The following is a 16094-nucleotide window of genomic DNA, read 5'->3' on the forward strand; positions in this document are numbered from 1 at the left end:
TCGGCATCTGTGATTTTGTTTCCCATAGAAACAAAATGAGGTATTCTCATCTCCTGTATCATTGTTGAAGGTATCTGCAAATATAATTTATGCTCCTTATCAGTATTCAAACGTCACCAGACTTGCTGCTAGATTGTTATTTAATGCATTAATAAAGAAGCACATATATTACTATATCATACATTTTTTGATTATTATATTTTTATATATTTGGTTTCTTTGTAATCCTTTGTGTTTTGTTTTATACATTTAAAAACATTATTCTGAAAAGGAGTCCATAGGGCTTCTTCAGACTGCCAAGGGTGTGCCAGCCATTAAAGAAGTCAAAACTCTGAAAACCACGAAGTGTTTAGGCAGCATTTTACAGAGTGTTTGCAAATATCTTAGTGAGAGCTATACTATGACTAGAGAACGGTGGTTTCTCTTAATTAAAGAACAGTGGCATTCTCTTTTAAATAAGAGGGAATATTAGAAGCTGCACAGTCTCGTAGTCCCTTTGACAATAAAGGTCACAATCAGCCCCCATGCAATAAATCCATTCCTTAAGTCTGCATTTATAACTTCTGAAAAGACATTTCACATTTGTGAACATTTGGGTCAGCATTTCTATGACTGAGAGAGACAGACAGCTGACTTAACATTTTGAACATCTCTTAAGAAGCAGTACATTTGACTCAGTCCCGTTAAGACATTATCCAAGCCCCTTCCTTTTTTTTTTTCTCCCTTGTGAGTCAGCCTTCTTTTGAATTTTTATCAGACCCTTTGGTACTTTTAGCACAACTGGAGTAGGGCAAGAATAAGGAACTAAAACAAAAGGCTGTCCGTTTGATTACTCAACACACACTTGAAAATTATCTTTAGTTACTGTTGTGACATTCACAACTAGGACCTGATACAATGGAGTGCATGTGATTGTGTGGGTGTGTTGGGGGAAAGAGTATACATGTGGTGACACCACGCCACAAAGGCCACGGGCACGGGCCTTTGTTCCTGCTTCCCAAATTCATTTATCAGGAGAGGGAGTCAGGACCGACTGGGCAGATTTGCTCTCACCCCCAGTACTCTGTGCTGCAACTACCACCGGAAGTGGGGAGTGAGGCAGCATGGTGGGTCCCTGCAATGGTGGAGTTTATCCTTTCTCTCTCTTTCAGGCCAACAGGAGGGTATTATACCTGGGCCACCTGCCCCTATTCCAGTGAAAGTTGTATCTGGAAATTGAAGTTCATAGTTAAATGATAAGGCACCAGCTCCTCTGAGCATGCAGCACTTTGCGTAACTAGTAAGTTTTCCAGATGTCTGATTTCTTACCTTTTAAGCAATGATACTTTTTTCATGTTAGTTATTTTACACAACTGAATGTATTATACTATATACCTCCTATGTACTTAGAAAAGTAGCTCCAAATTAATTTAACCTTATATTGGTGACTCTGGGTCAACATTGAAACCATCCACTTTCTTGCATGAGCGTATTACAGGTGTGAACTAAGAATGCCGCCTGCCGTATCAGTAAACAAAGGATGTTGCAGCCATCGAGCCATCACATTACAGCCTCCCCTACGGTGAGCCCTGAGGGAACTCAGGATGGAAACAGGATGCCCGCCATCTAACAGTCTGCTGAATGCTGAGGAGACTCAGGATAAGAAAGAACAGGATACTGGCCCCAGAGAGCTGAGGTGCTCATCAAAGGAATGATTTCAGTGAGCCCAGACTCTCACATCTTCCCATAAATATAAAAGCGCTAAATTCCTTAATTTGAGATACCTGGTTTTCTTTAGTTAACAGTAAACTTTCAATGTTCCGACTACCTGGTCTTTGTTGCAAAAACTCCTATATATCCTGGTTCCCCACCTTGCCTCTTTGGAGCAATCCCTCAGAGTGATCTGAGAGTCCTGTCTCCTGAGCTTGAAGTCCTCAGAATGTCTGCTGAATAAAACATAACTCTCAACTTTTAAATCGTGCATTATTTTTCAGGTAACAAAGGGTAATCCCCAGGACCCACTGAGGGTCTCTGACCATAATTTGAATTGATGCCGAGATGTTTGAGTTCTTACAGCTGCTTCTTCTATTTTTGGTCTAATCCTTTCTTGTCAGACATTATTTCTTCCTGTTTTCAGTAATCCTAATGAAGAAATTCTTGTATGCCCCAATAGATTTGGAAGCCAGATATGCAGTAATAAAGAGATTGAGGGCTTGAGGGCGTTTTGAATGTTATAAAACTACAGTGCATGAGATTTACTATTTGTTGTTTACGATATCTACTTGAGTATTCACAGAGTTTTACTTATTTGCTGATTCTTTGCTGTGTGTTGGATGTGTGAGTTTATGGTATAGATAATTTCCAAATAAATGAGGTTCAGCTACATTTGGTTTTCTGTGTAAATCATCAAGGTATGTCTATATACCAGCTCAAAGAAACGCTCATTGCAGTTTTGGGCTGACAGCAAGCTTCTGCTGTTGAGTTAAAATCTCCTTAATCTAGTAACTGAAATATTTACAGACCTTGACTACACAAACCGTGGGTCCTGCTGTCAGAAATCTCTGAGTCACTCACTCATTTTCACAGAGGCAGCAAAGCCCAGTTTTCCCACTTCCTCTTTCACCCGTGCTTTATTTGTCTCATTTAGCTGTAACCACACCACATGGTGGAAGGACTCTGAACACGTATTGAAATCCTGCTTCTGCCTCCAGCTAGCTGTGTGGGACTTTGGGGAAACTACTGTTCATAACAACTCTCAATTCCTCCATCTGTTTAGTGATTACAAGTTAGGACTCAGGGTGTTTGTGAGGATGAAGTGGCATAATTCTCATGAATTTACTCACTTAGATGCCTAATAATCGTTTCCTCCCTTTCCCCATGTTCCTTTATTCTCCTGTTTAACTCTCAAACACCCAATTATATAGATCACCTTCAAAACACGTAGTTATCATCTGCAGTCAGTGTTGATCAGCAAGCTAACAACTGTAGTCATTCTTAATAAGTTCCCATCAGGTTTTGAATGAAGCTGTGTGACAGCACTGTCACATTGTCTTAGGAGCATATACAAGTCCATGTTCACGTCTGTCAGCCCTCCCAAGTGTCTCTTGAGGGGAAGGTTGGCATCTCATTTATCTTCTCCTTCCCAAGTCTTAGCCCATCACCTAGGACATTAGCAAACATTGAACAAACGAAAAAAAGAATGAAGAGGACTTCCCTGGTGGCACAGTGGTTGAGAATCCACCTGCCAGTGCAAGGGATGAGGGTTCGAGCCCTGGTCCAGGAAGATCCCACATGCTGCGGAACAACTAAGCCCGTGCGCTACAACTACTGAGCCTGTGCTCTAGAGCCCGTGAGCCACAACTACTGAAGCCCGCACGCCTAGAGCCCGTGCTCCACAACAAGAGAAGCCACCGCAATGAGAAGCCCGTGCAACGCAACGAAGAGCAGCCCCCGCTCGCCGCAACTAGAGAAAAGCCTGCGTGCGGCAACGAAGACCCAACACAGCCAAAAATAAATAAATAAATAAATAAATAAAAACTTTAAAAAAACAGGTTCTCGGACCTCGTTGTTTCTGGAGATTCTAAGTTAGTGCTTCTGGAGTGAGGCCCAGGTAGTTTTCTTCAAAAAAAAAAAAGAATGAGGAACCATTTCGATACCTTGAATGAAGTTCTGTTTACATTAGGAGATTCCTAATCTGGTAGAGTCAGTAGCTGGAGATGAAGCCAGAGATCCTGAAAAACAAGAGGCCAAGTTGACCAAATCCATTAGACAGTTACTTACCGAAGGCTCTCTGCTAATCTCCTAGCACCACATAAGGTTATAACATTAACCTGGGAACTTGCCCACCGTATCTTCAATTTGGAAAAGAAAATTAAAAATCTTCATTTGCATTTCTAGACAGAGTCAGTCTATGCCTAAAATAGTCTTCTATTTTAAGTCATAAGAAAATTAATGAGAAGGCTGATACTTCCTGGCTGTCTACTCAGCCCTTTCCATCTCAACATTTACCAAGACAGGTGTCTTTCTTAGGAGAAAAAACCAGCTGCCACCAAATAACCTGGTTCACCACCCTTGCTTTTCATGTCCTTGGGCTCCCTTGTCCTTCACTTATTACCCCCACCCCTTGGTATTTTCTACCATGCACTATTTGCCGGACATTTTTCCATCTCCACAATTACCAGGTCCGTCTATCTATGCTTCTCCCTATCTCTCTACCTTCCTCCTCTTCCTGCATCTATCTATCTTGCACATCTTCAAAAAGTTCCACTTCTTAAGCGTAAATAGCTTTCTAGAAGCTTCAGCAATGTTTGGGGGGGGAGGCAAAGAAAAGGCAGTGAATTATAGAAAGAAATAAGAACAGAATGAGAAGAGACCAAAAGGTATGATGAATGTGCTTATATTCCTTTCTGAAATATTTTAATGAGGGCTTCAAATTTTTAATTTTACCACTTAATTCATCTTTTTACCAAACTTGTTCAGAAGTCAGCCTTCCTTCCCAAAGCAGTTTTTATATATAACAAAGAATAAAGCATACTTCATATTAATTTCAGACTTCCTAAGAAAAGACATTAGGAAAAGAATTATAAATATACCAGCCCCTATTGCAATACAATGGAAAGGTAATATGCACTTGTAATTTCTAGATTATCCATAGGTGGTAATACTTCTGAAGGTTCTAATTTGTTGTTAAGTTTTACAGGATGAGAATATTTAGTTGTGATATCTGCAATTCAGGAACACAGTCCATTAAAAAATGAGTTACACAGTCCTACACAGTTCCCATTTTTAAAGTGTAAATATGTATAACTATTTAAAAAAAATAAGGAACTCCCTTACAAGTATGTCAAGACATCTTAGATGAGAAAAATTTTCTAATGGGATACATGGGAAAGAAGGTTAATGTATGCTAAAACATACCATTTCTTCTAAATATGATTTTCAAAAAAAGAAAAATTAACATTTATTAAATATTATGTATCTAGTGCTCTCTCCTTTCCGTTCCCCAAAAATCTCTCTCAGGTAGAGCTCTTCCCTGAGCTCTCTGAGTTGAACTACCCAGGATTCCAAAAACCTCTTGTTCACAGCCCTGATCAGTATCACAAATTTGTATTTATTTTTGTGATGTAGATTAATTCTGCTCTATGGAAAATGGTATGAAGGTCCCTCAAAATATTAAAAATAGAACTACCATATGATCCAACAATTCCACTTCTGGGTATTTATCCAAAAGAAATGAAGACACTAACTTGAAAAAGTATCTGCACACGCATGTTCATTGCAGCGTTATTTACAAGAGCCAAGATATGGAAACAAACTTAGTGTCCACTGATGGATGAATGGATAGAGAAAATGTGGTATACAGTTCTCCCTTGGTATCCAAGGGGGACTGGTTCCAGGACCTGCCGAGGATACTAAAATCTCCAGATGCTCAAGTCTCGTAGTCAGCCCTCCGTATCCATCCCTCAGGTTCAACCAACCTTGGATCATGTAGTACTGCATGTACTTATTGAAAAAATGTGCATATAAGTGGACCTGTGCAGTTCAAATCCATGTTGGTCAAGGGTCGTCTCGTGTGTGTGTGTGTATACATATACACAATGGAATATTATTCAGCCATAAAAAATAAGAAAATCCTACCATTTGTGACAACATGGATGAACTTCAAGGGCATTTTGCTAAGTGAAATTAGTTAGACAGAGAAAGACAAATACTGTATGGTCTCACTTATATGTGGAATATAAAAAAAACTCATAGATACAGAGGACAGATTGATGGTTGCCAGAGGTGGGGGGTCAGGAAGGGGGCAGGGGAGGGCAGGGAAGGCAGCGCCAGTGGAGGGGACGGGGGAAATGGGTGAAGGTGGTCAAAAGGTACAAACCTCCATTTATAAGATAAATAAGTCCTGAGGATATAGTGTACAGCATGGTGACTGTAGGTAATAATGCTATACTGCATATTTGAAAGTTCCTAAGAGAGTATATCTTAAAAGTTCTCATCACAAGAAAAACAAAAATGGTAACTATGTGTGGAGATGGATGTTACCTAGACTTATTGTGGTGACCATTTTGCAGTATATACATCTATTGAATCATTATATTGTACACCTGAAACTAACATAATGCTGTAAGTCAATTATATCTCAATTTTTTTTAATGAAACCCTAAAAACAAAAGAATCGACTATGTTTAGAATTTCAGATTTTAATCCTCAGTTACCCAGGTTGTGGGTCTTGAATGCCTTTGAAAATACAATGAAGCTACAGACCTTCTTCCAGAAAAACACAAAACAAAACAAGAAAATGATTAATGTTTGTCCCGCTGCTCTATGGTGGCAGTGATCACATCTGTTTTGCTTCACCAGTTAAGCCTCATCACGGTACCTAAAATGTAACGGGAGCTCAGGACATGTGTTTAATGACTGCCTGACTGTTGGAAGAAACCAACAGTTTTTTCTACCTCCATACTCAACACTTCCTTCCTCCTTCCATCTCTCACTCAACCACCTTGCCTCCCATGTCTCAGAGGAATTAGAGACTATTCTTAGACACTTGCTGCCCTTCTCTTCCTATTGAATTTCTCCAGCATGTTGGGGAGCCAACCCCTCCTAGTTCAGAGAAAGCAGAACCTTTTTTTTTAACCATGCCCTGTGGCTTGCAGGATCTTAGCTCCCAACCAGGGATAGAACCCAGGCCCCTAGAAGTGAAAGCAGAGTCCTAACCACTGGACCGCCAGGGAATTCCCACATAACCATTTTTAAATCCCACCGATCTCTAAAAAAGAAATCCCTTTCACTAAAGCCACACTTAGTCCCTGTTTGTTTTTTAACCTTCCCTTCATCAAGCTTCTTGAAAGAGATGTTTTTCTTGCTCCAATTCTCACCACACACTTGGTTCTCAAAGACCTACAAGTGGACTGCAGACTTACAGCTGCATCAGGATGCTCACGCCAAAACTGGCAGGCATTTCCTCACTGCAGAATTCCATAGGCGCTTTTCAATCCCTTGCTTACAAACCTCCCTACAGCATGGGATCCCGTCTTGATGTTCCCTTTCCCTTGGCTCTCAGGACTCTACTTTCTCCCATCTTCCTGTTAGCTTTCCTCAGATGCCTTGCTCGCCCTTGTCTCCTTTAATCCCTTAAATATTGATGCTCCCTGGGGTTCTTTTCACATCCCTACCTTCTCATGCTACATTCTATTTAACTGTCGCCAATGCCAAAGGGTCTCAAAACCATATTTCAAGCCAGAATTACATTCTGAGATCCAGAGACATCCATCTGATTGCCCACTGGCCATCCCCTATTTCCATGTACCAGTTTCCTAAACATGTAAAAAAAAGAAAGAATTTATCATCTTTCCCTAAAAATGTGATCTTCACCCTCATCTTGATGAATGGCACCTGTCTCCTAATCTAGTATCTTCTTACTTTCTCTATTTTCACATTATCAATAAATTAATGGATATATTCATTTCTAAGTATAAAATAACTCATTGTTCAATTAAATTATGAAAATATTATTTATATTACTTTTACATACATATTTTTATTTACCTTATGACAACAAATCGATGTCATACTAATGTTTTAGAGAATCTAAGGAATAGATAAATGGTCTTTTAAATTACCACTATATAATTAGCCTCCAAAATGTCTTCAGGGGCTATAAAAGACTGTCCTATTTAATATTTGAAACATTTACCTTGATTATTTGTCTATACTATTATATCTATTCAGGGTAGGCATTTTGAGTTAAATCCAGTCCCTGTTAAGCTGAATCCTTATTCCAGTTAATAAGGTTTTTCTGTGTTATTATGTAAACAAATAAATTCCAAAATGATGTGTAGTTGTATGTATGCACTTATAAAAGAAACAGAAAGCCCTAAGGAGGCAGAACTTCATCTTCTGTTCCTGTTTCTGCCTCTGCTACACAAGATGGCCTCTGCTACATCACCTTGATATTTCCTCTGACATTAACAAAGAAGTTAAGCCTGCTCTTTGGCTAATAAACATATCACTTACATTTTTATACTCTTTAAAATGTTAATCCGATTTCATTTTGACCATAAGAACAAATCCTTGGAGGGACTTCCCTTGTGGCGCAGTGGTTAAGAATCCACCTGCCAATGCAGGGGACACGGGTTCGATCCCTGGACGGGGACGATCCCACATGCCGTGGAGCAACTAAGCCCCGTGCGCCACAACTACTGAGCCTGTGCGCTAGGGCCCTCATGCCACAATTACTGATCCCGCATGCTGCAACTGCTGAAGCCCACGCACCTAGAGCCCATGCTTCACAACAAGAGAAGCCACTGCGATGAGAAGCCCGCGCACCACAATGAAGAGTAGCCCCTGCTCGCAGCAACTAGAGAAAGCCCGCACGCAGCAACGAAGACCCAACACAGCCAAAAATAAAATGAAATAAAAATCCCTGGAGTAGTAACAGCTTGTTTTAGATGGAGAAACTGAGCAGAGTCAGGGGAACTTGCCTAAGGTAAACGACAGCAGAAGAATCAAATGAGACATTATGATGCTGAGCCCAACCAACTTTCAAAAAAAATGCCCAGCATATTGAAAAGATGAATGGGATGATAATGTATATACAAGTTTGATCCAATCAATAGAAATACAAAGGTATATATAAATATACATATATACACATTATCAACAAAGATACTAAAGACAAACTAACCAAAGATCAGATCTATCTACCTGGAAAGCATTTCAACATCTTCTCACTTTTTTAAACCTCTCCTTTCTCTGGTATTTCTTTCTCTAGTCTTAGTATCCTAAGAATTCTTTTGCCTCTTTGAGCATTAAAGGAAAGCTCAAAAATGTATTAACTGCTGTGGTTCTAATTGAAATCTCATATGCTTTGATCATCTCATCAGTTGATCTCAAGTCTTTACATGAAAAATAAAACATTCTGAAAAGTTCTCAGGTTTGTAAAAGATAAAATGAAGTAGGATCAAGACCACAAAAGAAGGAGTTCTTGAAAATACCTTTTATCCCTAGTGGTCTCAAGGATAAGCTCTCATTGAACAGGGTTCCTTTCCCATCGGGGTCCCATGGACTTTGTAATTATGCATTTATTAGAGTGATTATTTGATTAATATCTGTCTCCACATCAGACTGAAAGCCTCAGGAGAAAAGGAGCAGTGAATGTTTTTGTTTACCCTTGCACCCTAGTTTTGGTGTTCAGTCAATATTTATAAGTCACTTCTGTGGGACATAGGACCAAGCATTTTGTGCATATGACATTTCTATAGGGAAAGAGAGGGCCCATGAAAAGCACAGAGATAAAGTAGGAAGAGTGGGAGTATTTAAAAATCTGAAGATCTTCTAAACACTGTAAAGCCAAGATTTTCTCTAATAACAGCTTTTTATTAACATGAATAAACGGAGTTCCAGATCCCCAGTGTGAAGATCAATAAGATCCTTGCTTCATACATAGTCATAATATAAGGTATAAGGTGGGAGGGAGGGAGACGCAAGAGGGAAAGATATGGGAACATATGTATATGTATAACTGATTCACTTTGTTATAAAGCAGAAACTAACACACCATTGTAAAGCAATTATACCCCAATAAAGATGTTTAAAAAAATTTAAACATAGATTTATCATATTAAAAAAAAGGTACAAGGCAAAGTGAAGAATGAGGGTCAGAGCTTAAGTCAATTTCCTTTGTGGCAAGGATCACAGAAGGGAATTGCCAGTATCCACCACTGGTTATGATAGTGTCCTAAGTCTCCTATTTTATCTGTCTCCGTCTTACAGATCCAAAACAAGCATGGGAGATGATAGTCTAGGCCCACTAGTGCCCCTGTATTTGGCCATGGGATACTGATTCTCTTTTTTTTTTTTTTTTTTTTTTTTGGTACGCGGACCTCCCACTGCTGTGGCCTCTCCCGTTGCGGAGCACAGGCTCCGGACGCGCAGGCTCAGTGGCCATGGCTCACGGGCCCAGCTGCTCCGTGGCATGTGGGATCTTCCCGGACTGGGGCACGAACCCGCGTCTCCTGCATCGGCAGGCGGACTCTCAACCACTGCGCCACCGGGGAAGCCCATGATTCTCTTATCTGTCTTCAGATAGTGAAGACAAAGTCAATATAAAGTCTAAAATAAATACTTATTGGGAAATTAACGAAAATCAAAATACAGAAATAGAATCAAGATAAAAGTGTGTAAATTCTTAACATTTGCTTTAGGTAACACTCAGTAAAATACTGATTGGGTTGCCCTCTCCTGTGCTTGGAGGGAAGCATCACCCATTTGCTCTTTGGCAGGTCACTTCCTCCTCCTTTTCCGCTTTTGGACAGCTGTAGCCTTAGTCAGGTGAGCAAACACTGTTAACTGATTCAAAAGTGTCTCTACATATAGAAGGAAATAATTTCAGATTAATAAATATATATTTGCATTTCAGATGCCTATGTAAAAACACAATCCTCTCCTCCCCCCACCTACTCACCCTCTGTGAAAGCTACTCCACAATCGCTAACAAAATAATTTTTACTCCATTGAAACTAGGGTGTATTGCATGTCAAAATGGATAGATATATTGACTTTCGAGTAAGTTTGATTTTAAGCATCACTGTTTGAAATAATAAATATGATCCCAGAATATTTTCAGAAAATATGTATATAATCAAATATATATATTCTAGCCATACAACTACAATAAACTCAAATTTACAACAAGATTGAAGGAGGGGAGGAGTATAAGGCAGTATAATAATATGTTGGTGTATAATTACCATAAATTCCCCCATACATGGACCACCAATTTGAAGAATTAGAATACATGTAAATATTAATAAAAATCCATATTGGAGATATATTTGATATTTAAGAATGAACTTTGGATTTCATAATGAGTCTACTCATTATTATGAAGCAGCTCTATAAAAAGTAGACCATATCTGATTTATTTTTTTATTCCCATGGAACCAAATATACTGTCTTCCAATTAAGCATACCAAATAACTAAATAAATGATGTTGCCACTAGCTTAGAAATGTCAGAATATATAATTTTGTTTACTAGAATGCTTACATGGTATATTAGTATAATATTAACAAAAATGATAAAATGTTTGTGTGTACAATATATCACATATAAGTTTTTAAATTTTTAATATACATTTATGCAATCAATTCTCAAAATAACCCTGTGATGTAGAGAGGGTTACTAACTCTACTTTCCAGAGAAGAGTAGAGGAAACACTTTTAAACTAATTTTATGAGGTTAGAATAACTCTGTTACCAAAACAGAGAAGGAAATTGAGAAAAGAATATTATACACAAATATTTCTAATGAACGCAGACACAAAAGTCTGTTTAAAACATTAGCACATAATATCCAGCAATATATAGAAAGTATAGCATATCCTGGGAATACAAGGTTTTTTTTCACTTTTGAAAACTCGTCAATATAATTATTCATACTGACAAAATAAAAGCGAATAATTGCATGATCACATTAGTAGACTCAGAAATACCATTTGATGAAACTCAACACCCATTCATAATAAAATTTTTAAAAAGACTATCAGCAAATTATTAATAGAAAATTTTTTCAATCTGCAAAATGACATGTACAAAAAGCTACAGCTAATATCATAATTAATGGTGAAAGACTCACCACTCACCAATTAAGATCAGAAATAACACTGGAATATTCACTCAATATTTCTATTCAAAATCATTCTGGTAGGTTTAGCCAGTGTTGTAATGCAAGAAGATTAAACAGAAATTATAGAACTTAAAAAAGAAGAAATAAAACTATCTTTATTCACAAATGGTGTGATTATGTACACAGAAAAATCCAAAGAAATCTATAAAAAAAAACTATTCAACTGATAAGTGAGTTTAGCAAGGCCTTAGGAAACAAAGTCAATATACAAAGTAATAGTATTTCTATATAATAGTAATGAACAAATGGACATTATATTTAAAAATACTACCCATTACAAAAGCATCAAAAAGCAAAAAATATTTATAGATGAATCTAGCAAGAGATATCTAAAGTCTCTGCACTAAAAACTACAAAACATAGTTAATAAGAATTAAAAGAGATCTATGATGAAGCTACAGCAATCAAGACAGCATGACTCTGGTAAAAGTATATACAAATTGACAGTAGAACAAAAATGAAAGTTAAGAAACAGATGCACATTTTTATGGTCAATTGATTTTCAAGAAAAGCACCAAAGCAATGCAGGAAAAAAAAGACTTTTCAATAATACTGCTGGAACAAGTGGATATCTGTGTGAAGAAAAAACCCCAAAAAACCTTCAATTCCTACCTCATAAGCCTAAACAAAAAAGTTAAAATTATAAAGCTTCCAGAAGAAAATATAATGGAATATATTCAAAATCTTGAGTTAGGCAAAGATTTCTTACCCATGATACCGAAAGCACTAATTATAAAAAAAATTAAAATTTTCTGCTCCTTAAAAATGACATTAATAAAATAAGCAAGTCACACTGGAAGAAAAAAATTCACAAAACATTAATCAGTCAAAGGACCTATATTCAGAATGTATAAAAAATTCTTCCAACTCAATAATAAAATGAAAAATAGACCAATTAAAAATGGGCAAATGTTGGGACTAACAGATACACACTGCTATATATAAAAGGGGTAAACAACAAGGACCTATTGTATAGCACAGGGAACTATATTCAATAGCTTGTAATAACCTATAATGGAAAAAATGTGTAAAAGATTATATATATATATATGAATCACATTGCTATACACCTGAAACTAACAGAACATTGTAAATCAACTCTAATTTTTTTTAATTGGCAAATGACCTGAATAGACACTTCACAAAAGATCTACAAATGGCCAACAAGCACGTGAAACAGCGCTCAACATAATGAATCATAAGGGAAGTGCAACAAAACCACAATGAGATACTCCTATAATGGCAGAAAATAAAAACAAGTTGGTGTAATGGGAACCACTAGAACTCTCTGACATTACTGACGGGAGTGTCAAAAGCTGCAGCCATTTTATATAAATGTTCGGCAGTTTCTTATGAAGTTAAACAAAACATGACCTATGATCACCAGTTTAACTCTTTTGTATTTCCCCAAGAGAAAGGAAAACATATATCCACACAAAGACTCGTACATGAATATTTATAGTGACTTTATTTGTAATAGCTTCAACCTAGAAACAACCCAAATGTCCAAAAACAGAAAAAGAGGTAAACAAATTGTGATATATTCATATGATAGAATAGACAGCAGTAAACGGAAATGAACTCTTGTACATACAATGGCAAAAATTAATCTCACACACTTCATGCTGAACAAAAGAAGCCAGATTCCTAAGAGAACATGTCATGATGCCATTGATAAAAAGTTCTGGACCAGACAAAACTAATCGATGGAGAAATAAATCAGAGCAATGGCTGCCTCTGGGGAGAGGAGAGGGTGGCGGGATTGACTGTAATGGGGTACAATGGAAATATTCCGTGTCTTGGTAACAGTGTGAGTTACATGAAAACATGCATCTGTTAAAATTCACAGAACTCTAACACTTATGACCTGTGCATTTCACTACGTGGAGACCATACTTCCATCAAATAACTTAATTAGACAATATTATTTTGATGAGATGAAAATTAAATCTGAAAACAGAGTAATAAAATAGGGCAAATTCATTTCACTCTTCCACTCAAGGAGTATAAGTCCCAGATTATGGGTGGCATGGAAACTGCAAATCTGTTTTCATTTCTGCTTTTCCATACAACATGCTTCTGAAGTCAGTAATTACCTTCCCTCCAACCCTACCCCTACAATTTGGCCCATAAACTAAAGCCAACCTCATCACCTAGAACCTACAGAAATATGGGGATCTGTTCCAAAAGATCTACTAGCTGTGTTAGTAGAACTATCTGTTTCCAACAGGATGCCTTCCAGGGAGACTGTCGACAAAGGATAAGTCTGAACATATATGATTTTTGCCTTACACGCTGACTTTAGAAACTAACAGAGGATAAGCTGAGTCCACTGTCATTTCTCCTATGTAAGTTGGTAAGTAATATACCCTAGATTCAGATACATAGCTGAATTCCTATCATATGATTCTTAGTGCTCTGGTTATAATTAAATGTACTGATTGTACTTGAAGTATATTAAAATTCTCCCTAATCCTTTCTCTTCCCTTCCCCTACCAAAAAACACGAACTATTTATAAAACTTTCTGTCTCTTCATTTGGTTTTACTTATCTGGACTCCTAAGCCATGCATGGTAAATTTCAGACCTATAATTTGTGGCTTCCTGCTTCCAAGATTTCTCCAGAGTCGTTCTCATGTGACTGTTTTTCTAGTTAAATATTTACACATATACACAGGGTACACAGGCAGTTCATATTTGACATGATTTAACAGCACTACATCTGTTTCTCATCATAACATAACTGGAAAATGTGCCTACTAAACATTTTTTAAATATATTTGCCCAAAACATTGTTTCTACTCTCATCTTGAGACATTTCTTTGTAAAGAAAATAGAAGATAAGATGGCCTCTCTCTGTTTCCTTAATTTTCTTCCTCTGGCTTTGGGGTCCTCTCTTGATACCAGTCATTACTTCCCAAGCCTAATCAAACAACGTATCATGTCTTTTTTTTAATCAGTGGGTGAGAAGCACAAAATTAAGTTGAGATGTGACGGCAAAAATATCTTATTTAAATAAAAAGGCCCCCCAGAACAACTGGCTTCATTGCTAACTCCAAGGTTAGCAAGACTTCACCTGAATAAAGTCCCTGATGATACAAACATGTCTGAAGTCTGTTTCTTGCTCACAGTGCACAACTTCAAGCATGAGTTCTCCAAATTCAGAAAAAAAAAAAAAGAAAGAAAGAAAATTCTTGGCCTTCAGGAGGTAATCATTCCTAGGTCCCCAAAATTTCAAATCGCAAAAAAAAATCTGTTCTAATTCTTCCCCTGTTTGCTTAACAAAATCAATCCTATTTTAAGTTCATATGCTTTTCCAGAAATATAAAGCAGAGTTAAATTACGAGAGTATATTCCTCAGAACACTAATTTAGAATAAATCGATCCTATCTGACTTTCATTCTATTGTTTTGGGTTTTAATCCAGAAATCTGTTTGCTCGTTTTTATTCATATGTTATCATAAGCAATAAAAAAGAATGAAAACAAAAACTCCTGGGTGCATTATAAATCCTGGAAGCGGACCATAGCTCATACGTAGTCACGAAGCAAAAATAAAAGGAATGATTATTTTCAATTAATATCTTCTATTATTTTTTTGAGACCTATTTTTCTAATTTGTGTCTAACTCAAGATCTTGATTTTTTTCTTTTCTTTTCCCTGATTATCTTTTGGCCATTTCATAGCTCATTTCACTCTGGAGAGAAAGTGATTGGATTAAAAAAAGGAGATGAGACTAAAATGAGTGTAATTGACTTCAACAGCCCTGAGGAAAAGCTTTACTTTCAAGAAGCCTGGAACATCCGGCTCTAATAAAGCTTTTGGTGCATCTGAGAATTTAAATAATCCTTAATATTCTTAATTCCTGTCACACTGATTAAAAAGCATAACAGTAGATTTTTAGACATACTATTTTTAGACATTCTGTTATGAAATAATATGAAAAATTGCTCAAATCCAGAAATCACACTATATACTCAGAGAAGCACCTCCTAGGATACTATGTATTTTCTCAAACAAACATATATATTTACAGAATATATATTAATAAAATAATACATATAAACAAATATATATGTAAGTGTTAGCTTTGGTTTGCTGTTCTGACACTTCAAATGTCTATGCTAATTTTAGAAGAAGGTAAATAATTACAATATGTGGATAAATAAGACCTACAGATGATCCAAATTTTTTTATCTATGAACTTTCATTACATAGTAGATAAACGTTTCAGGAAAAAGGATACCACGGACATTTAAATTTTTTTTCTTAACTTTTGGAGAATTGAAACGTAATAAGCATCAAAAAGACCCAAGGAACCTTATAAAATCTTTCAGGAGGTAGAAGAGGGACTATTTCCCAACTCTTTTTTATGACAACAGAACCCTGATACCAAAACCTGACAAAGACATTATAGGAAAAGAGAATTG

This window comes from Stenella coeruleoalba, assembly GCF_951394435.1.
Source record: "Stenella coeruleoalba genome assembly, chromosome: 12".
Classification (NCBI taxonomy): Eukaryota; Metazoa; Chordata; class Mammalia; order Artiodactyla; family Delphinidae; genus Stenella; species Stenella coeruleoalba.